The sequence below is a fragment of the Protopterus annectens genome, chromosome 2.part1 (assembly GCF_019279795.1).
Source record: "Protopterus annectens isolate FY-2018-M chromosome 2.part1, PAN1.0, whole genome shotgun sequence".
Taxonomy (NCBI): Eukaryota; Metazoa; Chordata; order Ceratodontiformes; family Protopteridae; genus Protopterus; species Protopterus annectens.
Window position 1 is genome coordinate 1616628285 of NC_056729.1, and position 25712 is coordinate 1616653996.

The window sequence follows — 25712 nt, forward strand, 5'->3', positions numbered from 1 at the left end:
GACCTTGCCTGCACTCTGGCTATGGACAGTGTCTACACTCACACCTGCCATAGTCACCATGCTAGCCTGTTCCATGCCACCACCTACCAACTTTCCATCATCTGTGGCCATTGGTGATGGGTTATGTGGGCATTGTCACTGTGTGCGGGGATGGTGTGGACAACAGTGGGAAGCCAACCAGTGGGAAAGATTCAGTCCCTGATAACCCCACCTGTACCTCGCTATTCCTATCATCATTGTCAGAGTCTGCAGAGACAATGACATGAGTTTCCAAGAAGGAGGGACCCTGAACCCCATTGCCACCTGTGAGGGGAAGACAACATATGTACATTAATACCTGCACTTTGAGGTTGGCTGGTACATGCACACACACTCATACACACACACACACACACACACACACACACACACACACACACACACACACACACACACACACACACACACACACACACACACACACACACACACACACACACACACACACACACACACACACACACACACACACACACAGACACTTACAGGTGAGGTGGCATAAATCTGTTACACAGACCTTACATTACCCAAATGGTGACATGCATGTATACAGCCCTCAACATCATGCATTGCAGCCAGTTTTACTATATGTAACTAACAATATAGAGCTCTGGGATACATGAGTAGTGTTAGTAGGTTGGAAAAGGTGTGGACTGACATATTGCCAATTTGTATATATCACAAACACCTGGCGTCGTAACAGGGATGTGTACAATGTTTATATCCACTGTATAAGAGTGATGTTTCACACATGTCCTTAACTTAGGCTGTTTGTCCCCCAGTTTTGCTGGTCTCTGTCCAGAAGTCTTGCACTGACAGGTTGTGAGTTATGCTTCAGGAATGTTACATTCTCTTCAGATAGGCCCCTGTGGTGACCACTGTGATGCAATGCAGGTAACCCCCACCACACGTGAACATGCACATAAAGCAATATGGCTATGAGTGACAATTGTGTGCATGGTAAATTGTATGCCCTTCACATGCCTGGGGTATTGGCAAACCACAACAAAACAATTCCATACTCACCAGCTTCAGGCTGCTGTCCCACATGCAGACCAGCGGGACCTAGGTAGTTGTGGGACAGAGGTATTATCAGCAGATTCACATGTGGCATTGGTACAGGATGGATGCAGCATGTCTGCACATTTACATACAAACCCCAATACTACAAAATTTGCTGTCCTTCACGATAGATGTGCACTTCTGTGCATTAGAAAACCACATACAAAACTGCAATCTGACCTGTCACATACATGTAGATACTTTACAGATACAAGTATGTCTGCTACAAGTATAAGTAAGTATATTAGAGGGTCAGTTTGGAGACAAAGTCAGAGAGGTGAGATTGTGTTGGTTTGGACATGTGCTGAGGAGGGATGCTGGGTATATTGGGAAAAGGATGCCAGGGATGAAGCTGCCAGGTAAGAGGAAAAGAAGAAGGTCTAAGATAAGGTTTATGGATGTGTTGAGGGAGGACAAGCAGGTGGTTGGTTCGACAAAGCAAGATGCAAAGGACAGGGAGAAAAAGGAACAGATGATCCACTGTGGTGACCCCTAATGGGGAACAGCTGAAAGAAAAAGAAGAAAAAAAGAAGTTAGCCTTACAGTAATCCACCTCTGACCTTATATGCTTGTTCAGACAATGGCTGACGATGCCAAGTTGGTGCCTGCTCCTACTTTGCCCTCTACAGCCAATATAAGGTCCAAGTCTGTGGTTTGTCTACTGCTGCTGTCCAGCAAAGGAGATTACTCTACTTTGGTGGAGGCAGATTTTAAAAGTAAGGTATTTCTGAGTCTATAAATCTATGTAGGTGTTCAAATAGCTGTTTGAAGTAGGCATGGACACAAAGTCATAACACAGTTGGACACCTCCCCAATTTCAAACTGATAATCATGCTTATTGTAGTACCAATGGTTGTGTCAGGGCAATGCAACAACCAGTAGCTGTAGAAATGTCACTCTGTTGGATGCACAGTAACTAAGATTACACACGTGTACAGCACGTACAGTTTATTTAACTGACATTTTGCATCCCATGTCTGTTCTTATGAGGTAGCAAGATACACCTACTCATACTGACATGTGCACAGGTAATACCTGATATACATTTCTGTTCTATGTCAGTATGGCACACTGCATTCACACTCTTGCTGCCCAATCATCCCTCTCAAACCATTAGAGAAGGACATCTGTAGGATGCCACACATATGTGGGAGGACAATGGGACATTAGTGACACTGTCTTAATATTGCTGTAACACACTTGAGTCATTCGATAGCACAGTGGCCTTTGCATTGATAGGCATACCCTGGAGGATGCCCAACACTCATATGGCAGGAAGAGAGGAGAAAGGCTAGGAATGTGGTAGTGAGGGTAAGAACTTTTAATGTTGGCAGTATGACTGGTATAGGGACAGAGCTAGCTGATATGATGGCCAGAGGAAGGTTGATATATTGTGTGTGCAAGAGATCAGATGGAAGGGGATTACAGCTAGGTATACTGGAGGCAGGTCACAATTGTGTTATCATCGTGTGGATGGGAGGAGAAAGGGGGTAGGGGTTATCTTGATGGAACAGTATGCCAAGAGTGTTTTTGCAGGATGAAATGAGTGTCTGATAGAGTGATGTTTATGAAGCTGGAAACTGATGGTGTAATGATGATTGTTGTTAGTGCATATGCTACGCAAGTTGGTTGTGCGATGGATGAGAAAGAGAAATGTGAAATCAGTTGGATGACATGTTGATGACTGTACCCAGGGGTGACAGAGTGGTGATTGCAGCAGATTTCAATGGGCATGTTGGTGAAGGGAACAGAGGGGATAAGGAAATGATGGGTATGGATGGTGTTAAGCAAAGGAATGCAGATGGTGAGATGGTAGTGGATTTTGCAAAAAGGATGGACATGGCTGTGGTGAATATGTACTATAACAAGAGGAAGGAGCATAGTATGATAAACAAGAGTGGAGGAAGATGCACACAGGTGGAATATATCCAATGTAGGAGGGCCAGTTTGAAGGAGATTGGAGACTATAAAGTGGAGACAGAGGAAAGTGTATTTAGGCAGCATAGAATGTTGGTTTGTAAGATGACATTGGTGACCAAGAAGAGGAGGAGTGTGAGGCCAGCACCAAGGATCAAATGGTGGGAACTGGAAAATGGTGACTGTGAGGGGGAGTTCAGGGAAGAGTTAAGACAGGCACCACTGGGTGGCAGTGAAGATTTAACAAATATCTGGGTAAGTACAGCAGAGCTAGTAAGGAAGATGGCTAGAAAGGTGCTTGATGTGACGTGGATGGAGGAAGGAGTACAAGGAGACCTGCTGGTGGACTGAGGAAGTACAGAACAGTATACAGAGAAAGAGGTTGGGGAAGAAGGACTGGGATTGTCAGAAAGAGATGAGGAAAGTAGATAGGAGTATAAGGAGATGAGATGCATGGCAAAGAGAGGGGTGGCAAAGGCTAAGGATGAGGCATATGAAGAGTTGTATGACAGGTTGGACACTAAGGAGGGATAAAAGGATTTGTACCAATTGGCTAGACAGAGGGACTGAGCTAGGAAAGATGTGCAGCAGATAAGGGTGTTAACGGATAATGAGGGAAATGTACTCACAAGTGAGGGGAGTGTGTTGAGCAGATGGACAGAGTACTTTGAGAGGCTGATGAATGAAGAGAATGAGAGAGAGAAGGTTGGATGATGTGGGTATGGTGAATCAGAAAGTGCAATGGCTTACCAAGGAGGAAGTAAGGATAGCTATGAAGAGGATGAATACTGAAAAGCCTGTTGGTCCACGTGACATACTTGTGGAAGCATGGAGGTGTTTTGGGGAAATGGCAGTGGTGTTTTTAACCAGATTTTTTACTGATAAATTGGAAAGTAAGAAGTTGCATGAGGAATGGAGAGAAAGTGTTTGGGTACCATTTTAAGAATAAAGTTGATGTGCAGAGTTGTAGTAACTACAGAGGGATAACATTGATCAATCACAGCATGATGTTATGGGAAAGAATAGTGGTAACTAGGTTAAGCAGGAAGGTGATGAGTAGTAGTCTGCAGTATGGTGTCATGCCAGGAAAGAGCACTACAGATGTGATGTTTGCTTTGAGTGTGTTGATGGAGAAGTACAGAGGAGGTCAGGAGTTGGTTTGTGTCTTTCTGGACTTAGAGAAAGCATATGGCAGGGTGCCTAGAGAGGAGTTGTGGTATTGAATGAGGACGTCATGAGTGGTAGAGATATATGTAAGAGTGGTACAGGATATGTACAAGGGTGGTTTGACAGCAGTGAGGTCTGTGGTGGGAGTGATGGATGCATTTAAGGTGGAGGTGGGATGACATCAGTGATCAGTTGTGATCCCTTTCTTATTTGCAATGGTGATGGACAGGTTTACAGACAAGATCATACAGGAGTCCTTGCTGACTATGATGTTTGCAGATAACTTTGTGATCTGTATTGAGAGTAAGGAACAGATTTAGGAGAACCTGGAGAGATGGAGATATGCTCTAGAGAGGAGAGGAATGAACGTCAGCAGGACTATGACAGAATATCTGTGTGTGAATGAGAGGGAGGATAGCAGAATTTTGAGGATGCAGGGAGTAGAGTTGGCAATGGTGCATGTGAAGAAATGATTGGGATCAACATTTCAGAGTAATGATGACTGCAGAGGACAGGTGAAGAAGAGTACAGCAAGATGGATAGGGTGGAGAAGAGTGTCAGGATTGATTTGTGACAGATGAGTATCAGTAAAAGTGAAAGGGAAGGTCTACAAGAGGGTAGTGAGGCCAGCTATGTTATATGGGTTGGAGACAATAGCACTGACAAAAAGGCAGGAGTCAAAGCTGGATGTGGCAGACTTACAGATGTTAGGATTTGCACTGGGTGTGATGAGGGTACACAGGATTACCAATGTGTATATGAAAGGGTCAGCCCATGTTGGATGGTTTTGAGACAAAGCCGGGGAGGCAAGGTTACATCAGTTTGGACATGTGCTTAGGAGGGATGCTGAGTATTTTGGGAAAAGGATGATAAGGATGTAGCTGCCAGGTAAGAGGAAAAGAGGATGGCCTCAGATAAGGTTTCTGGATGTAGTGAGAGACGACATGCAGGTGGCTGGTGTGACAGAGTAAGATGCAGTGGACAGGCAGAAATGGCAACAGATGATCAAATGTGGCCACCCCTAATGGGAACAGCCAGAGGAAAAAGAAGATGTTGTAATGTCAGTCTTCACAGATTTGCCAAGGATTTGCCAGTCATAACACAACTCTATGAGTAAATGACTACAAATATGAGGCACACATGTGGTTGGTGTGCATAACACTGAACAGTTACATGGTATGAGCTCAGTATATCACATGCAGTTCAACAAACACATCGGCAACAGTACTGCACTATGCAAATACCATGTATAGGTCTCTCACATTTCTGAGACAAACAAGTATACAAGTATATAATAGTTGTATTCATAAGTAAGATATGGATATGTATGACATCTCAGTAGCTGGCCTAGCCATGACACAGTCAGTATTGTTCAACACACACACACACACACACACACACACACACACACACACACACACACACACACACACACACACACACACACACACACACACACACACTCCAGTAGTAGTCATATGTGAGCCATCCTTTCCTGGGGTGACTCAGGGGCTTGACCTATGAACTATGTCACTGCAGACAGACCCAGATGCTATGGCCATAGGTTCTGATTAGCAATATATCAGTACAGCAAGTCTTGTTGAGACATAAATGTTAAACTTCCTATTTCCCATTCTTACATGCCCCTTACTACAGTCTATTACATGCTTACTTGTTTGACATACCTGTTTTTCCCCAAGTGTAGGTGGTTATATCCTGCTTGTTTTTTTCTTCTTCTTTTCATTGTTTTTCTCTCTCTCTCTCTCCCACGGATGTAGGGTGTACTTCTGTTTTGCATAGGCAGCAGCTTGCCTTTTGTAGGTAATGCTCATGAGCAGCTGATGGCCTGTGCAGCAATTGTTGTCCCCCACTTGCTAATTGCATGCAGAACAGCTGTGTTGTTATTCATATAGCCAATGGCATGGCAACACACTCCTGTAATTGAGTCCTGTAATTGAGTACTTCATGTGGGCATTGGCCCTTTTCCTTGCCAGTGAGGAGAACTTCATGGAGGTGTGTGAACAACAGCATCAAAGAAGATATTTTGAAATACCTGTTACAACCAAAGCTGTGGAGACAGGTCAACAAAATGGGGGTGAATGTCCCAGACATAGGGATGGAATACAAGTATTGCTGTTATACATTTGGACTAATGCTAGTCTAACAGGGTTTGTGTGGACATGGAGTTTCTGTGTGATTTTAACTCTGACAGTGTTATGTGTTTGACATAACTCTCAACTGTAGGGCTATTCACAGAATGGCCAGAGTGTGGACTCATATGTTTGGTGTGTTCCTCAGACATTTTTTGTCTTTGGAAAATCAGTAGCATACAATGGGGATTTCAGTCAGTAACTGCTAACATCCATTTGTGCTTCTGACCTCATATCCCCTCAGAAAAATATGTTACAACTAACCCTGTTACACCAGCAACTTCCTCAGTTTATAACAGCAAAATTTCAGATATGCCCTTGTTTTTGGGCTTCTATCACACAATTATGTCAGGCTTTGTCCAGATGTCATGCAGTAAGAGGATGATAGGTATGGTATATGATTATTTAGTGCCTACATTCCTGATATCATCCCAGTGATGTATCACACTGCCAGACATGTTATGTGGAAGAGGCCTTATATATGAGGGGAAAGCCTGGACATTCTGTGGGAATCTGTACAGTTGAGAGGTCTATGTATTTCTGGCAATTGTCGACAGACTGTCAGGACTGTGTAGCAGTATAGTGTGTCAATGTTATTTGGCCTGTGTAGGGAGTGGAGTGGATGTATGTGTTATTGGCTCCTTTTCTATCTGCCTGTGCATGCTGCTCCCATTTCTGGTGGTCTATCTGCTGTATATGTTTGTAGAGGCAGACTGAGACATGCCCCATACCATGGTCAGACATCATACTACACTGTGAATTGGGCCAGTATATGTAGGGGGATTGTGTGAGTGGCAAACATGTTGAGATGTTTTTGTTCACACAGTCCTTATACTGTACTACTCCTTTGGCTTACTGGTATGTCACTGTGACTGTGGTGGAAATGGTTGTTGGTATGTAATTTCATAATGGTGTCTGTTTTTCAGTGCTTTTACATCCATGTAGTGCCTGATATATTTGCTAATATATATGGAATTCTGCCTAGCAGAATTTGGTTAGTGTTGTGTCAGTCTGACTGTAGTTTGGACAGTGCTTGGTGACAGGCTTAGCAGCTGAGTGTAGTTTCCCTAATGTGATGTTATGTCCAGATATTTGTAGGATGTACTGTTGCCTGGCCCCCATAAGTCTTTTGTATTTCTGACACATCAGTGGGATGATGTGAGGATTTCAGTTACTAACTAGTTAAAAGTAATTGAGTGTTGGACTTGTGCTATCGCAGTCAATATATGTTAGCACAGACATGAGAGTGTTACTGCAGCAGCTGTGTCAACTTATCTACTCCAGTATTTCAGATATGTCCCTATTTTCAAGGCTTTCTCCCCCCACTTTGTCAGGCTTGGTCCAGATTCATTGCACTAAGGGGTTCTGAGCCTACATCTCAACTGTCCAGATTGCTGCAGTGTGTCCAGGTTTATTGCTCATATTTTTGGTCTGTTCCACATATGTATTATTTTTATATCCCTGGTAAATCACTGTGATTATCAGTGGACTTCTGACAACAAACGATGACATATATTTCAGTTTCAGACCTCACATACTTCAGAACATGTATGCTGAAACAAACCCTGTCACTCTGGCAAAATTCTATATTTATAAGAGCAATATTTAAAATATGTCCCTAATTTGGGCCCATTGTCCCCCATTTGGACAGCCTTTGGCCAGATATCTTGCTCTAAGAGGTTGAGAGGTATGGTTGTAAGGTATGACCCCACTACATGTTATGAATACACACACACACACACACATATATATATATATATATATATATATATATATATATATATATATATATATATTTAGTTATATATATTTAGTTATATATATGTATATGTATATATTTTATGTGTACATCTCTATTTATATTATGTATATATTTTCCATATATATGCATCTCCATACATATATACATGTGTATATGTATAAATATAAAACCTGACTGATTCTACAGAATATTTTTCCTGCTGTTGAATGACTATACTGCATATGTTTGAAAAAGCATCAGCAGTCCTTATAGCTCAAGTGGTGTAGTGGTACATTGCTCTGACTATGGTGTACAGGGCCCTGGGTTCAAGACTTACATGGGTGATTGTTCTGTTGCTAGGCAGAACAGTAGCTGTTGGCAGCAGCATGATTAAAGCAGTTGCAAGTGGGTTTGTGCGATGCTAAGTGATGCCAACACATGGTTAAATGGACAGATGTTTAATCTGTGTTGACTTCCCTTAGTGACATTTACCACAGTGCACATCCACTTATTTATTATTTTATTTATTTAGTTTTTGTTAACCAGGAAAGTCTGACTGGACGATGTCCGTTTTCAGCGGAGGCCCAGGGAGAAAAGCTCCGTTACATAGCAAAAAATAGGACATTGTAACGTCATTTATATAAAAAAGTAGTACATCACAGTAGTACAAATTTAAAATATTATACAAAGTGAAGGAAAAGAGCCAGTATTCACTATTTTTCTATATAGTGGGAGATGAAAGACAGAAAGAGAGAGAGAAATTATTGACCTTCTACATTTAATATCTAGTGAGTTAGAGAAGAAGTTCCTCAAGACAGATAGGACATCACAGCAGTATATACATTAAAATGGTATTTGACTACCATGCTAATAGTATACCAAGTGAGGTACATGCTTTTGTTATACTTGACTAGTCTAGTGAGAGATGGAAAGCCATACTGACTATTCAGTTTATGTCTATTTACATATGTACATTCTGTTTGCAATGCACAAACAGGTAGAGACTACATTGTGTATAACTCTACACTGGGGAGTCATGCATTTGAGAAAATCATGTTAACTGGGCAGAAACAATAGTGGTAGGGATAGTATAGACAGATTAGAGTGTTGGACTATGTGACATATGGACATAGTCCAATGTCATGGACATGGACACTTAGCTGAGATACCTGCCGCATAGCATTCATGTTTGAGCAATGCTTAAACCTGCTGAGCATTGCTAACCATTGCTCACAGTTCATTCTTATAAAATATCTTATATATATATATATATATATATATATATATATATATATATATATATGTATATGGGTCTACTTTACATTACCGAAACGACACTTCACCGACACACAAAACACCGACCCCAAATAACCGAAACCACACAACACCGACAACTCACAAAACCGAACACAATTACCCCGACACAAACAACGTAAACTGCACATGACACACAATGACATATCCACTAACCCTAACCCAAACCCTAACCCTAAGGTCCGACACTACCGCACAGTTACCCTACCCGCACCCTAACCGTAACTCACTTAACCCACCCCTACACCTAAAGACTGTCACTATCGCACACTTAACCTACCTGCACCCTAACCCTAACTCACTTAACCCGTCCCTAAACTACAGATCGTCACTATCACACACTTTCCTTACCTGAACCCTAACTCCGACACTACCACACACTCACCTTTCCCACACTCTAACCCAAAATCCCACAATATCGCACACTTACCTGACCGCTCCTAACTCCGTCACTATCGCACACTTACCGAGTCGTGCTCACACATTACCCTTATCGGTCTTTCGGCTGTCGGCAAATCATATTATATTCTTATTATTACAATAATGTTATGATATTATATCCTTATAATATTATTATAGCATAATTTTATATTATATTTTATATACATACTTTTTATATATTTCTTATAAAATATAAAATGGGCTTCCATTACAGTGGCAAGGGGTGTAACTATACTGTATGGGACACATGTATACATGGGTGGTTTCACATATTATATGCACTCACACTTCCATTTTATGCCAGCTAAACTACCTTGGGTGACAAAATAACTTACCACATATTTTAATATGAAAATAGTACTTCTAACACTGCTTTCCCATGTAAAATTTGATTGCCTGTTGTAGTACTCAAACTGTGTATGCTTGCATGCAAAGCTGGGACTCTGACCACTACACTACCTTGTTTTGAGTGTTTGAGCTGTATGTTTTTATTTATCTCCTATTGCATATTAATATTATATTATTATACTAAATGGAGAGTATTGAGGTTTTCAGCCATGTCATTAATGTCTGCTGTCATGACATAATGGCATACATTTCGGTTTCAGATGTGTATCCTTCAGAACATTCATGCTAATGCATAACCTCTTTTATATCAACTTTCTGTCTGTCCTCTGTGTAGATGGGATGACACTGGTGCTCAGGCTGTGGTTGACTACACTGCAGAATGGGTCTGAGGGCCCATGCCTGTGTTCAAGTAGGATGCAGCCAGGAATCTCTATGTGTTGGCTTTGAGAGGGCATTACAGACCAGCTTCCTGACCATGAGGGGAAGGGGGCAAGTGCTATGCATGCACATGTGTACCTATGGGGGGACAGGGGGGTGAAGTTTACATTTCACCTGTCTGCAGCCAGTTGCCTATATCTATGGCATATGTGTATATGGTGTTATTGACCACCACTACAGAGCAGATATGTGTGTTGCCTCTGAAATTGTAGACACATGTCTGGAAGACCTAGTGATTGGCCTTGGTGGATGTATCCAGTTTGCACTTAAAGACAGCCTTAATGCACATCACCTATGACCTTATTTGCTTGTGCAGCACAAGGTGATATGGCTGCCAGTGAGGCATCTGTTCCTTCTTGGCCTGACCTGTGATTATTTCCACCTATGATGGTAGTTGTGTATTGCTGCTGTCCACCACAGGTGTTCATGCTACCTAGAAGGGGTTGATGTTTTCCTGTCAGGTATTGCTATAGCCATACAGCTATGTAGGTGCCCACATAGTATTGTGGTGTGGGCCTGGACACTGCTGCTAGTTAATATATGGGATGTCCTTCATGTGGCCTTGCCCCTTTTCCTTGCCTGTGCAGGGGACATTATGCAGTTGTGGGGGCTACAGCTTCACAGACAGTAGGTGGGAATACCTCACATGACATGTGGAGTTAGCCCAACAACATGGGAGACAAAGCTCCAGAATTAGGTACAGATTGTATGTCATTACTGCTGTTATACACATGGAGGGTTGCTAGATTGACAGGGTTCATCTGGACATGCATTTACTGAGTGACTTGACATCTGACAGTGATATGCCTCTGACATACCTCTCAAATGACATGCTCACAGAGTGGCTAGAGGTTTGCCTGTTATGTTTGGTCAGTTCCTTGAACAACATCTGTTTTTGTGGGGTCGGTAGGATGATCTGAGGATTGTAGTCTCTAACTGTTGACATTCATTGGTGTTCCAGACATCATATCCATCAGGGATTTTATGTTACAACAACTTGTGGAACACCAGCTACTGTTTCAGTTTGTAACACCATTATGTGTGATATGTCCTTATTTCTGGCCCCCTGTCCCTCAAGTACATTATGCGGTGTCCAGATGTCCTGCACTACAAGGTGCAGATGTATGGTATATCATTAATTACTGACTGCACTCCAGTTATCATCCCAGTGGCCTAGCAGACTCCTGGCCATGGTATGTGGCAGTGACCAGGATTATGATTCCATACCCAGAATATTCTGTGGAAATATGTGCATATGACACTTATGTATGTCTGGTCATTGTGAACAGACTGCCAAGATTGTGCAGCAGTGTTGTATGTAGATGTTTGTAGAGCTGGGTAGGTAGAGTAGCAGATGTGAGTGCCATACATCCTTTACCTATCTGACTGTGGCCTGCTGCTATGGCTACTGGCGGTCCATCAGGTCTGTATGCTTGTAGGTGCAGACTGTGAAATGTCCTGTAACACATCAGCATTCCCAGTACACTGTGATTTTGGTCAGTATAGTGTGTGACTGGCAATCAGGATATGTTTGTTCAGACAGTCATTGTACTCTGGAGTTCATTTTGGGTACTTGTATGTTGCTGTGACTGTGGTGCAAATGTTTTTGGGTGGACACTTTTACACCACTATTTGCTTTTCACTACAGTTCCCTTCCTGCAGTGCATGCTATATTTGAATATACATGGGTAATTGCCTAGAGCTGATGTGGGGGAGTGTCGTGTTTGCCTTACTGTGCTTCATAAGGTGCTGGGTGACATGTTTTGCAGCTGTCAGGGGAGTTCCATTCTGTTACATGACTGCGGTTATACCTTTACAATGTCCAGAGGCCTAGACACTGTCCAAATGCGTGGCTCATATGTTTGGTCTGTTCCCCAGACAGTCGTTGTCCTTGGCTAATCAGTAGGATACTCAGGGAAATGCAATCAGTACATGCTAACATCCATTGGTGTTACTGACTTTATATCCCTCAGAAAATATATGTAACAACAAACTCAGTAACACCAGCAGCTGTCTAACTTTATAACAGCAATATGTCCAATATACCCCTATGTTTGGGCCTCTGTCCCCCCAGTTATGTCAGGCTTTGTCCAGATGTCATGCACTAAAAGGTTCAGAGATATGTAGTATCATTATTTATTGCTTTCATTCCTGCTAACATCCCAGTGATGTCATAGACCCCCCCAGACATGTAAGAAGGAAGTGGACATAGATATGAGTCCTATGCCTATACATTCTGTGGGAAACTGTACATTTCAGAAGTCTGTGTATGTCTGCAAATTGTTAACAGACTGTCAGGATTGTGCAGCAGTGCAGTGTGTACATGTTATTTGGGCTGTGTAGGGAAGAGGGTACATGTGAGTGTCATGGGCCCTTTCCATCTGACTGTGCATTCTGTTCTGGTTTCTTGTTCCCTATCGCCTGTATATATTTGCACAGGCAGACTGTGACATGTCCTGTAACACCTCAAGATTTCCACTACACTAGGACTTGGGGCAGTATATGTAGGGGCAATGTGTGAGTGGCAAATGGGATATTGTTGCACACAGAATCATTATACTGTAGTGTTCAGTTTGCTTACTGGTATGTCACTGTGACTGTGGTGCAATTGGTTGTAGGTATGCACTTTCACACCAGTATCTGTTTTCCACTAATGTTGCATCCCTATAGTGGCTGTTATATTTGAAAATGCATGTATACAGCCCCAGAGCTGGATTTGGGTAGTGTTACGACAGTCTGATTGTAGTTTGGATGTTGCTTATTAGCTGAGTATAGTTTCCCTAATGTTATGTTATGTCCACACATTCGTAGGATGTCCAGTTGTCTTGCCGATATCATTGGTCTGGATCCTCATAACTGTTATATATTCCTGACACAAGAGTGGGATGATGTGGGGATTGAGGTCACTAACTAATGTTAAGCTATTGAGTCCCAGACTTGTGATATTTCAGTCAATATATGTTAGGACATACAGTGTTACTACATCAACTTTCTCAGCTTATCTACGCATGTACTTTGGATATGTCCCTATTTTCATGCTTTTGTCCCTCCACTTTGTCAGGCATGGTCCAGTTTCATTGCACTAAGGGGTTCTGAGTATACCTCTCAACTGCCAGGATTTCCACAGAATGTCCAGATGTTTGGCCCATACTTTTGTTCTGTTCCACATTTTATTTGTATTTGGTAAATCACTGTGATGATCTAAGGATTTATGTCAGTAAATAATGACATAACATTTCTGTTTCTATCCTAATATCCTTCAGTAACTGTCTGCTGAAACGCATCCTGTAGCTGTAGCAAATGTCTTTGTTTCTAACAGCGATAGCTGAAATATGTCCCTATATCTAGCCCATCCCTGCCCTTTTTACAGCCTTTGTACAGGTGTCTTGCACTAAGAGGTTGAGAGGGATAGTTCTAAGGTCTGACTGCACTGCATGTTATGTACATATATATATATATATATATATATATATATATATATATATATATATTTCCCTTCCTTTATATATTTATATATGCATATATATATTATTTATCCACTACTTCATTTATATGTTTCAACACACACACATATATATATATATATATATATATATATATATATATATATATATATATTTATATATTTCAGGATTTTGGGCTTTCAGATTTTTTGTTTTTCAGATCTTCTTCATTTTTTTTTTTTTTTGATTTTTTTTTTTTTTTTTTTGATGTTTCAGATGGCTTCAGAATGGAATATATATATATATATATATATATATATATATATATATATATATATATATATATATATATTTATATTTATATGTGTATATGTCAATATACAACAAATGAATGATTCCACAGAGCTTTCTCCCTAATGTTGTATGCCTCTGTTGCGTGATATGTTTGAAAAAGCAGCATCAATTCTTGCAGTTCAGATGCTGTAGTGGTACACTGCTCTGGCTATTGTGTACAGGGTCATGGATTTGAGACTGGGAGCTGATGTTCTTTTTTTCCTTAATGATAAATGACCAGAATGCATGATATGTTTCTTAAAGCATTATAGATTGGCACTGCTCAGATGGTGTAGTAGTATGTTGCTGTGATTGACAACACAGCATTCTGGGGTTCAAGACTTGGCAGGACTGATGGATACAGAGTGATTAAGGCACTTTTAAGCAGTTGTAAGCAGGTTTGCATGACGGTAAGCGATGCCAAGCTACAGTTAATCTGTTTTATCTTCAATTACCACTGCTTATTCCCACTTACCCCCACGCTAATTTCTTTAAAAGAAAAGAAAAAGGGGTGATAGGAAAGTGGAGAAAAAAGGTGCACACAGAGGGAAGTACAGTATGAAAGGTATCTAGGGATGTGCAGGACAGGTGTAGGAAAGGTCCTTAGCTGTCCATTTCATCTACAGCAACAGCTATGAATTTCTAGAGAATTTGGAGGTGAATTTGGATACTCAAACTCCTGAGAGTGGGGTGACAACAACAGTAATGTGTTGTCAAGCCAATTGGACCAGATTACATGTGTCCAGTGGACACGTGTGTGAAATGGATAGCTATGTATGTGGTGTAAATTTTATTTTCTTGGGAACAGATGCCCTTTTTTTCATGAGAGTGGGATGTTGGGGGAGGATAGCAGGTATATTGGGGAGGTAAGTTGTGTAGGAAGACAGACAAGACAGCAGACAGGGGTGGTATATGACACATGTGGGGGGCAAACACCTTGGACAGGGAGGGTGGTTAGGAATCAGACACCCATGAGCCCCAAATGGATACATTGGGACTGAGGTCCCCACCCATAGGCAGTCACCACTGCACCTTCATGGCCCCAAAGGTGGTTGTGCTGAGGGCTGGACAGGATGGGCAGACTGACCCTCAAGATGCACCAGGTGGGCCTCAATCTGACAGCTGTCCAGCAAACTCCTTTCGGGTGGTGCTACAATGGACCTGGCTATGGGTCAGAATTTCCTGTCTGTGTCTGCTCCACCTGAAGGTGGTGCAGGACCAGCGGACAAGCATGTCACGGGTTGGGTCCCAGACATGCTGGGGCCTGGTGCCATGGCCAGATGAGGCAGGACATGTGGATCCACCAGGATCTGCCTTCCCCGACGTGCTCTGATGTTGAGGTTTTACAACATATGTTGGTTAGTCATGAACAAAACATTTCAAAATTAATTTTAACAGTATGCATGGGTGTTCCAATTAACCCAAAACAACAGATTTGGAACAGTTGCATTGCGAACAGAACAAATGCATAACTGGAACAAGAGTAGGCATTATAACAGCATGCAGGTTACATTTATAGCAACAGGCCACCAAATGATAGTATTTGAACAGGGAACATTAATAATCAATTGATTCAATATTTGTAGAACAGTAGGACACATGTCCCAACAGTAGTTTTAGAGAAAAACATACCCATTGATTATGTGTATGAATTATTGGTGCAGACAGGGTGGGGAAGAGAGAGAGATGATAATTAACAACTTTATATGCTTCATTTGTTCACAGCTTTACTGATCATTAGTCTATTCATTACTATCCAGTCATGACTTCACTTTACATCTACCTATGGGCTGGGGTTGGGCAGTGGAATGTTTGTACACAGTGTCTTAGTAAAGCTTTCTTAAAGTTAATACATACATTTCCTTACCTTGCAGACCTGTGGAGGAAATATTTGTTAACACTGTCTGACTGTTTCTACACATAATCACATATTCAGGGTTACATATGTGACACTGACAGGGGTGCCCTGCACTCATGCTGTGTGTGTGTGTGTGTGTGTGTGTGTGTGTGTGTGTGTGTGTGTGTGTGTGTGCTACTGCCATACTCCTCCTGGATTTCTATCTGTCACCCTGGGTATTGGCAGCAGTGAACACTGGACATGACAGTGTGACACCTGAGGGACATTTATCAGGAGAAACCACTTGGTATAGTACTTATCTTGCTGTCATTTGCAGCCTTGGGGTTGGACAGTGGAAGTGTTGTACACAGTGTTATAGTACAGCCTTCTTACAGCTAATAGAAACATTTCCTTACCTGGCAGACCTGTGGAGGAAATTTCTGGTAAAGCTATCTGACTGTTTCTACACATATTCACATATTCAGGGTTACATATGTGACACTGACAGGGGTGCCTTGCACTCATGGTGTGTGTGTGTGTGTGTGTGTGTGTGTGTGTGTGTGTGTGTGTGTGTGTGTGTGTGTGTGCTACTGCCATACAACACCTGGATTTCTGTCTATCACCCTGGGTGTTGGCAGCAGTGTACACTAGCCATGACAGCATGACACATGAGGAACATTTATTGGGAGAAACCACTTGGTGTATGTACTTATCTTGCCGTCATTTGCAACCTTGGGGTTGGACAGTGGAAGTGTTTTACACAGTGCATTAGTACAGCCTTCTTACAGCTAATAGAAACATTTCTTTACTTGTCAGACCAGTGGAGGAAATTTCTGGTAACACTACCTGACTTTTTCTACACATATTCACATATATTTGGGTGAAATTATGCCTAGAGCTTACTGCCACTCCCAGGATTTGAACCGTGCCTGTTTGTGCAAAAAGGTTGTGTTTCAACATAATGAGCTATTGAGGAACTGCTGTCTGTTGTTTGACTGTTTTCTGCCTAATACTCTCTTGGTTGGTCAATCTGAACTTGTAATTCTGACATTCTTGCATGACAGATAGTTATTTTACTGTGTATTAATACTTTGATATATTACAATCTGGAAAGCAATGGTTAATACTGAGCACTGCTGTAGGGGATACAGTATGCTAGTTTACAGATTACTATTCAGGGATCAGCTCTTGGTGCATGGAACATTTCATATAGTTGATCTCCTGTTTTACAGCTCCACAATTTTTGTCAGATGAGCCTCAATTAATTCATGCTGTCAGTGCCATAGTTGGTGTGCAGAACCTGTACACATTTAGATTCATACCACCTCATACCATAGGTTCATAGGTTCATAGGTAAGTACTAGGCTATCTGCCAGAGGGCATCTATAAGCCTAGCCAGAATGAGTTGGCTTTCTCTGCCCCCTTAGATTAGTTCCTTGTGCCTTGGTCCAGCAGAGCCATTAGTTCCCTGTGCCTCTGTCCAGCAGATACACTGCAGTGATCCCCGGGGTAAATTTTCTGTTTCCCATCCACTCATCAAGGTTTCTCTTGAAGAGTGATAGTGAGGTGCTCTGCCTAATATAGACTGGAATCCTGTTCCAAAGCATGGGGAGTCTCTGGGACAGGAATCTATCCCTCCAGCATATCCTATTTATCGTTGTGGTGAGGTTAAGATCCCTAGAGCGTGTGGCTCTCAGGGATTTGTTTTTTTTAGGTGGAGCATGTCCATCAATTCTGGGTTGGACATGGCCTTGTATGTTAGGCAGGTAATCCTCTTGGTGAGGTACTTCTGTGGTCTTTCCAGCTGTTGCAGGTGTCTTGTAAGGTACATCCCAAATGGGGCATTGTACTCTATGATGGGTCTGATGAGTGATGAGTAGAGGGGCACAATAACCACTTTTGTTCTAGATGCAAACCCTTTTGTGATTAGGTGGGCCACATAGAAGGATTTTCTAACCACCTTGGCAATATGATTATCAAAGGAGAGATTACAATCTACTTGGGTCCCCAGATCCCTTATTACATTTTCTGTATTTAGGGGACTACCACGTATGTGGTAGTTCATGGGTACTTTGTTTTTTCCAAAGGGGATGACTATGCACTTTTTGACATTTAGCTTGAGGCCATGATTTTGACACCAGGTATCCATCTTAGTGAGACCCTTCTGGAGGATGTCTGTATCAGCTGGAGAGTCAATTATGGCCCCCAGTTTGCAGTTGTCTGTGAACATGGTCAGCCATAGTCCTCCTGTGCTTGCTTGTACCTCTGAGAAGTATATACCAAACAGGATGGGTCACAGGACTGAGCCCTGGGATCACCACTTGTAACTGGTTTAGAGTTGGACCTAGAGCCTGCAAATCTCATCGTGTGGGTTCTATCCATGAGCCAATTGGCAACCCATCTCATGACATAGAGGTTTATGCTCAGGCTGGTGAGCTTGTCTATAATACCAGAATGGGGAATGGTGTCGAAAGCCTTTGTGAGGTCTAGGTAGGCTGTGTGGACCTCCTTTCCCTCATCTAAAGCCTTGGTAACTGTCTCAAAGAAGTCCACCAGGTTTAGGAGGCATGATCTTCCCTTAACAAAGCCAAACTGGGTAGGGTCCAATGTTTGACGTTTCCCAATGACTCTGTTAATGAATTTCATGATGATGCGCTCCATAGCCTTGCAGACCAGGCTAGTCAGGCTTATATGGTGATAGTTCCCAGGGTCCGTTGTGGCTCGACCTTTGTGGAGTGGGATAACTGTTGCTGTGCACTACTCTATGGGTACATAGCCTGTAGAGAAGCTGAGTTTGAACAGTGTGTTTAGGTGAGGGGTTAGTTCATTTTGAGCTCATGTAAGATACAGCCTGAGACACCGTCTGATCCCACTGAAGCTGTATTTTTGGCTTTGAATAGAGCTGTTCTAACCTGCGTTTCAGTGATTGCCGGGGCACTACATTCTTCTGGTATGGTTATGGACTCTTTAGGGGGTGAGAGGGGGGTGAAGTTTGCACTAAACCTGTCTGCCAAAATGTTGGCAATATCAGTCGGTTCAGTGTATTTTGTGCCATCTGCACTAACCCGGAACAGATCTGTGAGGTTCCACTTAGGTTCTTGACATAGCTAAAGAATGCTTTGCGGTTATCTTTGGAGTCCTTGGCAATTTTTCTTTTGAAGCTAGCCTTGGATGATTTTATGAGGGATCGTAGTTTCCTGCCGATACTAATCAGGGATGTCTTTCCTTCTTGGGATTTTACTCTTTTCTGCACTAGTTTCCTCCTTCTGTTGTATAGCTTGTTTATGGCAGGGGTCCACCAGACTGGTTTCCTTTTCTTGGAGGATTGAGTCTTGGTTTTGCTTGGGATAGCATGATCCATGCATTCTTGCAGGTGTTCATAGAGTGCCTTTGTAAGGAATTCAGCAGCTTGGACAGCGGTGTCCTTTAGTATGAGGGCTGTGAACCTTTCCACCTCGGTCTTAAGTAATGTGAAGTTTGCTTTTAAAAGGTTTTTTACAGTGGTTTCCTTGATTGGGGGTGGGGGCAGAATGTGGATATCAACAGTGATTAGTCTATGGTTTGATCTAACCAGCGATCAGACTAAAGTAAACACAACAGTCTGGGGTTTTTAGTTTTATTGAAGGGTACTGGCACTTTTATTGATAGATATCCTGTACATCAGTATTACTCTGCTAACATCTCATTTATTCATTACACACATTACACATTTTAACCTACAGGCAGTTGACATTCTACTCCTTTCTATTCATTTACCCTGAATACTACAAGCTAGATTTGTACTCACCAGCCTCCTGGCACAGCTTTAGAAACCTGCTGGCATGGATGTCTATGTTCATAGCCCTCTCATCTGCAGCTGTACAGGAGATAAAGAAACATTTATGCATACTTAATCACATACACAGGCTGGACTTTGGTGAACACTAATAGATACTGACACTTACACACTTTTGGGACATTCTGTGCTTGTGCATCTTGGGTCCATTGGTTCAAGAGCTCCCTCTTCCTATGCTTGAGGTCAGCAAAATGGTGCTGGACCTGCTCACCAGTTCAAGGGATGCCAGTAGCACTGGTGAGATCACATGTAAGACAGTTCCAGGCCTCCGCTTTGTACTGGGAGCCCTGGTACTGGCCCTGTAGTAGTCTCTCCTCATGGTCTTTCACTAGGAGTCCAACCATGACCCTGGACTCCTAAATGACCCAGTGTTGCACCTGAAAGTGCGAACCCTCTCCTATGCCAGCCATAGTGCCTGGAAGGATAAGCTACAACTGGTTATGGCTGTATTCCCACCTGCGAGGTTTAAAGAGAGCCAAATTCCTGTCTTTTGCCACCATTGGACCATTTTGAATTTGCTGAGCTAAGCTAAGCGATGCACAAACATGCTTAGCTAAGGTTGGCAGTGCTTAAAGGGATAGATATTGAGCACTGCTTACCAATGCACAAATTCACTTAGTTGGGCTACTTATTGCTTAGCACTAATATGTAAGCAATGCTTACACCAGGTTTGCATAGATGAGCACTACTTACCATCGCTCAAATTTAATTTTTCTAAAGTATCAGGATTGTGGGATTGATTCATCATTACTGACATATTATACTTTTATGCTTACCTTCCATGACATCCCACTCTGTGCTTTCATTAAATTATATTCTTGTGTGACTATACTGTATGGGGCACTTGTGTTTATATGAGGGTTTCACATATTTTCTAAACTGAGGTCTCACTTTTGGACCTGCTACACTACCCTGGTTGACAAAATCAGTTCCTACATAATTTAAGTTTACAAAAATAATTTTAACACTACTTTCCCATAGAAAAATAAGTTGCCTGCATGGAAAGCTGGGATTCTAACCACCACACTATCACAGTTTAAAAATTTCACATCTATATTTGCATTTATCTCCTCGGGAATGTTTAAGCTATGTTAAGCAGACGGCCATAACATGCTCACCCACTTACTTAAACATTCCTTAGGCTAGAAAAAAAAGTTTATATTATTATTATTTTATTATGTTATATAAGTGAGTCTTGTGGTATTCTGACAACTCATTGAGGACTGCAATCTTGAAATAATGGCATTCATTTGGCTTTCAGGCTGCTATCCTTCAGTGACTCCTGCTAATACATATCCTGTTTTCTATCAACTTTCTAAGTGTATGAGGGCAACTTTTCAGGCATGTCCCTAATTTATTATTTATTTGCCCCATCATTTGTACCTTTGTCTACATGCACTGCTGTAAGGGAATATTGGCATACATTTGCTTTCAGACTTCTACCCTTCAATAATTCATGCTAATGCATGACCTGTTCTCTATCAACTTTTTATGTTTGGTGGGCAATATGTGTGCTTTAACCTTTTGAGGGATTTATCCCCCGTTATTTGTGCATTTGCACACATTTCCTGCTTTAGCAGGTTGCAGAGGTATTGTACCGCACTTTAGCAATGCAGGGGTTGTGTCACAAAGCCTGTCACACAGACCCTGCCTTGCTTTCTTCATGCCAATTTTTTTTCAGTGTCCGCGGACACTAAAATACTGGCATAATATTAGAGTAAATATCTAATATTATGCCAGTTTGGCTTAGAAAGTGGTGTACTTCACTTTCTAAGTGCAGGGGCATGTTCAGTGTCCATGCACTACTTGGATACACCCTCTGCACTTGTTCACAGTTCATGCCCATATAGGAAGTACAGCAGAGTGCCTTCATAAATATTCAAGGCATGCTGCTGTGCTAAATGAACACAAACCATTCCATGCAAGAATAGTGTTATTCTTGCAAGGATTTTCTTGAATCCATGGGTATCTTTTAGCTATTGAAAGAAGAGAGTATTCTGTTTTTATTGTCTTTACCAACTTGTAGTCATATAAACATGAGAACCAGAAACACAGTTGCCTTCAATTACAAGCTTCTCATGTTGCACTGTGAACATTTATTTGCTAAAGGAAAACTTTTCCTTAAACTCAACATTCTTTTATTTATTTGCTTCTTGTTAAAACTTATTAGATCATGCCAAAGACCTTAATCCATCTTTCCCCTATGCAAAAGCAAGAAAAAGCATATCAGTTTATCATACTCTTTTCAACAGGCATTTTTCTCTTTTTACATCACAATGCCTAGATTTATTAAAAGTGAGCAAGAAGAAAGAAAGAAGAGGGGAATAGAAGGCAAATGTTTACTTTAGTATCCCTATTACAATCAAACATAACTTAAAACGTTTACTTTATAACATGCAGTATATGTCATGTTTTATTAAAAATCCTGTTAAGAACAAAATTGTTTTACTTGCAGTTACCTCTTTCCTTCCTCTTTCCCACTCCTTAATGTTCTTCCAAACATTAATGACGAAGTATGGCATATGTTTTGCATTCCCCCTACAAGTTTAACAAAGTCAAAAAAGTCCAATATTTCCAGGATTCTTGTTCCTTTATATTTCATAAATGTTATTGATGCTTTGTAATTCCATATTTATTCATTTGTTTCTGAGTTCCTGGTTTTTTTCCTGCTGATCTCTATCTCCCAAATCCAGTTTATGGTTCACTTCCAAAGTACTCCTGTTCTTTTACTCAACCCCTATGCTTTTTTCTATCTCTCAAGCATTTCCTTTGGAACATTGGAAAGAGTTTCACTGGTATAGTCTTGCTATGAGCTTTATTATTAGAAGAATAACAAGCAGAATCTCCTTCTGTTTGACATTTCACCTTTTGTTGGACAAACTTTTGTATTTCCTAATTAGCTTGTTCTGCATCAAACAAATGACTTTGACCCTTCAGGAAAAAATGTTCTGAAGATAGCTGGAAACAGCAGCTTGAATCTCATACCTGCTTCTTAACATTCCCCAACTGCTGGAAGAAATTTACTCCTCCTCTGCTTGTTGTACAGTGATAAATCATTTTCTACAAACACTCTAGTGTCTCCAACTTTTAGTACTTTGTCCTTCTGCCACAGTTTTGTCAGAATCAACTCTATCTGCTGGTAGGATGGCTTCTTTACTATTAGAGGTCTTGGCTGCTTTCTCATCACCAGGTTTGGAGCATACACATGATATGCCCTTCTGATTAACATCTCTTGCCATGGAAGACCAGTCAGGTTGCTTATTTGTGCTTTCATAAAATGAATGCAGTCTGTTCCTTCTGGTTTCTCTGGTACAGTAAAAAAATCTCAGGTTTTTACGATGTGTTCTGTCCCCTAATTACACCATTTTTTGAAACAACTCTTCTTGAGCAGTCTGATAGCTAGCCAGCCTTTTTTTCATTTCACCCTCTGATTTTTACAGTTTTATCAGCTTATCCAGATATCTGATTAATGCTTCTTCCATTCCTTCCAGCTTTTTCTTACCTGAGTTGATATACTCCTTCAGTATTTTGTTTATTTTAATCATATCTGAGCACATTTGACTTATTTTTTCCTCTAGATTTTTGAAAGTATAGCTTTCACCAAAGCTGGAGCTTGAACTGCTTTTTGGTGAACAGCTGCAGGATTCTTTAAGCTAGTGATTTCTCCTTACCTTTTCTGGCTGAATTTCTTTCAGAGTCTCTAAATGTCTTCTTTGCTGGCATCTAGGCAGTGCATTTACAAGTCAGTAACTGAAATTAACCTAAAAGACAAATTCACTGGCTCTCTTTTCTGAGTTACCATTTTCACACGGGGAGAGCTGAAATTAAGCTGTTACTCAGTGTGCAGCCATCTCGGAAGTCTATAATTATTCTAAGTTAGTAAAACGTTATAGTATTCAGAATTGCAAACCTCCATGAATGTGTTCATACGTTTTTTCATAACTTTGTTAACCCTTTGCTCAGCCTCAAAGGTTGTTCAAGCACCTTAACTCCATTAAATTCAAATACATTCAAATACATTATATTTTCTACTTTACTACTGTACACTCTATATATTGTAGACTTCTGTAACTTCTCATCATACTAAGCCATGAAATACTATTGTCTGCTGTCTTAATCTGTACTCATGTCTGACTTTTGTATTTGTATCATGTAAGTGGAGCTTTTTGTATTTTGTATTTTTATGATTGTCATGTATGTGGAGTTTTTCTCCCCAGGTCTCTGATGAAAATAGGCACCTGATTACCCAGTCAGACCAGCCCAGTGATCAAATATAAAATAAATAAATAAATAAAATTAAGCATGGGCCAAATACCTGGTTGTTAACAGTTGCTTAAATTAGTTTTAAATAAACTTACATTGTCTGATGTATGTGTATATATATATATATATATATATATATATATGTGTATATATATATATATATATATATATATATATAAATATATATATATATAAATATATATATATGGATCTAGGACTATTGAACGAAAGTTCAGTAGTCTGAATCCACAATCACCGAACACACTTTAACAAAAGCGCTTTCGTTAAAGTGTGTTTAAAAAAAAAATAAAACATTACTTGAAAAGCACTTTCGCGCAAGTATGCCCGGCCGAATCTCTTTTAGTTATGTTGTCTTTCGGTGATCCATACGGGTCCCATATATATATATATATATATATATATATATATATATATATATATATATATTTGGTTTACCTTTGAAAGTTTGCAAGGTTGAAAATCAACCTATCAAACTGCCCTTTCTGCGAACCGGAATGACGAAAATCGTCATTCTGAACTGCACCGAAGTTCGAAAATTAGCAAATCAAAAACCAGATTCACTGATTTTCGAATTTCAATATCAAATACATAGTGTGATGCAGGGGGCAAGCCCCCCTGCACTTCCCACTCCCCCCACTTTTATTATTCTAACTCCGAGTTTGCACTACAGTGGGGAAAGGGTCCACTTCCCGATCCCCACTATAGTGCACTCCACACCCAAAATGCCGAATCTGTAACGAGCAAATGTCAATGTGCATTCATTCATTGCAGGTTCGCTGCATTTCTAGTCGGGTATCTGTAACCTTGAAAACTTACTTCCGCACAGTTGTCTTTCGACAATGTGCGTTTCAAGTTTTTAAAGGTGAACCATATATATATATATATATATTTATAATATATATATATATGCGTTATAATATATATATATATATTCATAAAGGACACCCACACCTCCATCTGAGACCATCCAGGTGCAATTAACCATAGGCAAGACTGCTCTGCAATTTGTAGCATGTTACAGGCCACCCTCTCAAACTCAGGAACCTCACATGGCCTTCCTGAAAACAATGGAGGGGATAAATGTATCTCCAAACACCATCATACTAGGTGACTTCAACTACCCTAATATAGACTGGGAACACTACTCAAGCCCAAACACTCTAGCCCAAAGGTTCCTGGAGTTCATAAACTCAAATGCCATGGAACAACTAGTCACCATCCCCACAAGAGGAGAAAACATACTTGATCTCATCATCACGAACATGGGATCACAATGTTCGGTGAGATCAGATCATAAACTAATCTCGCTGGAGGTCCTCATAAACAAAAAGACCACAGTGAAAAACTTCTCAAAGCCGTGGTC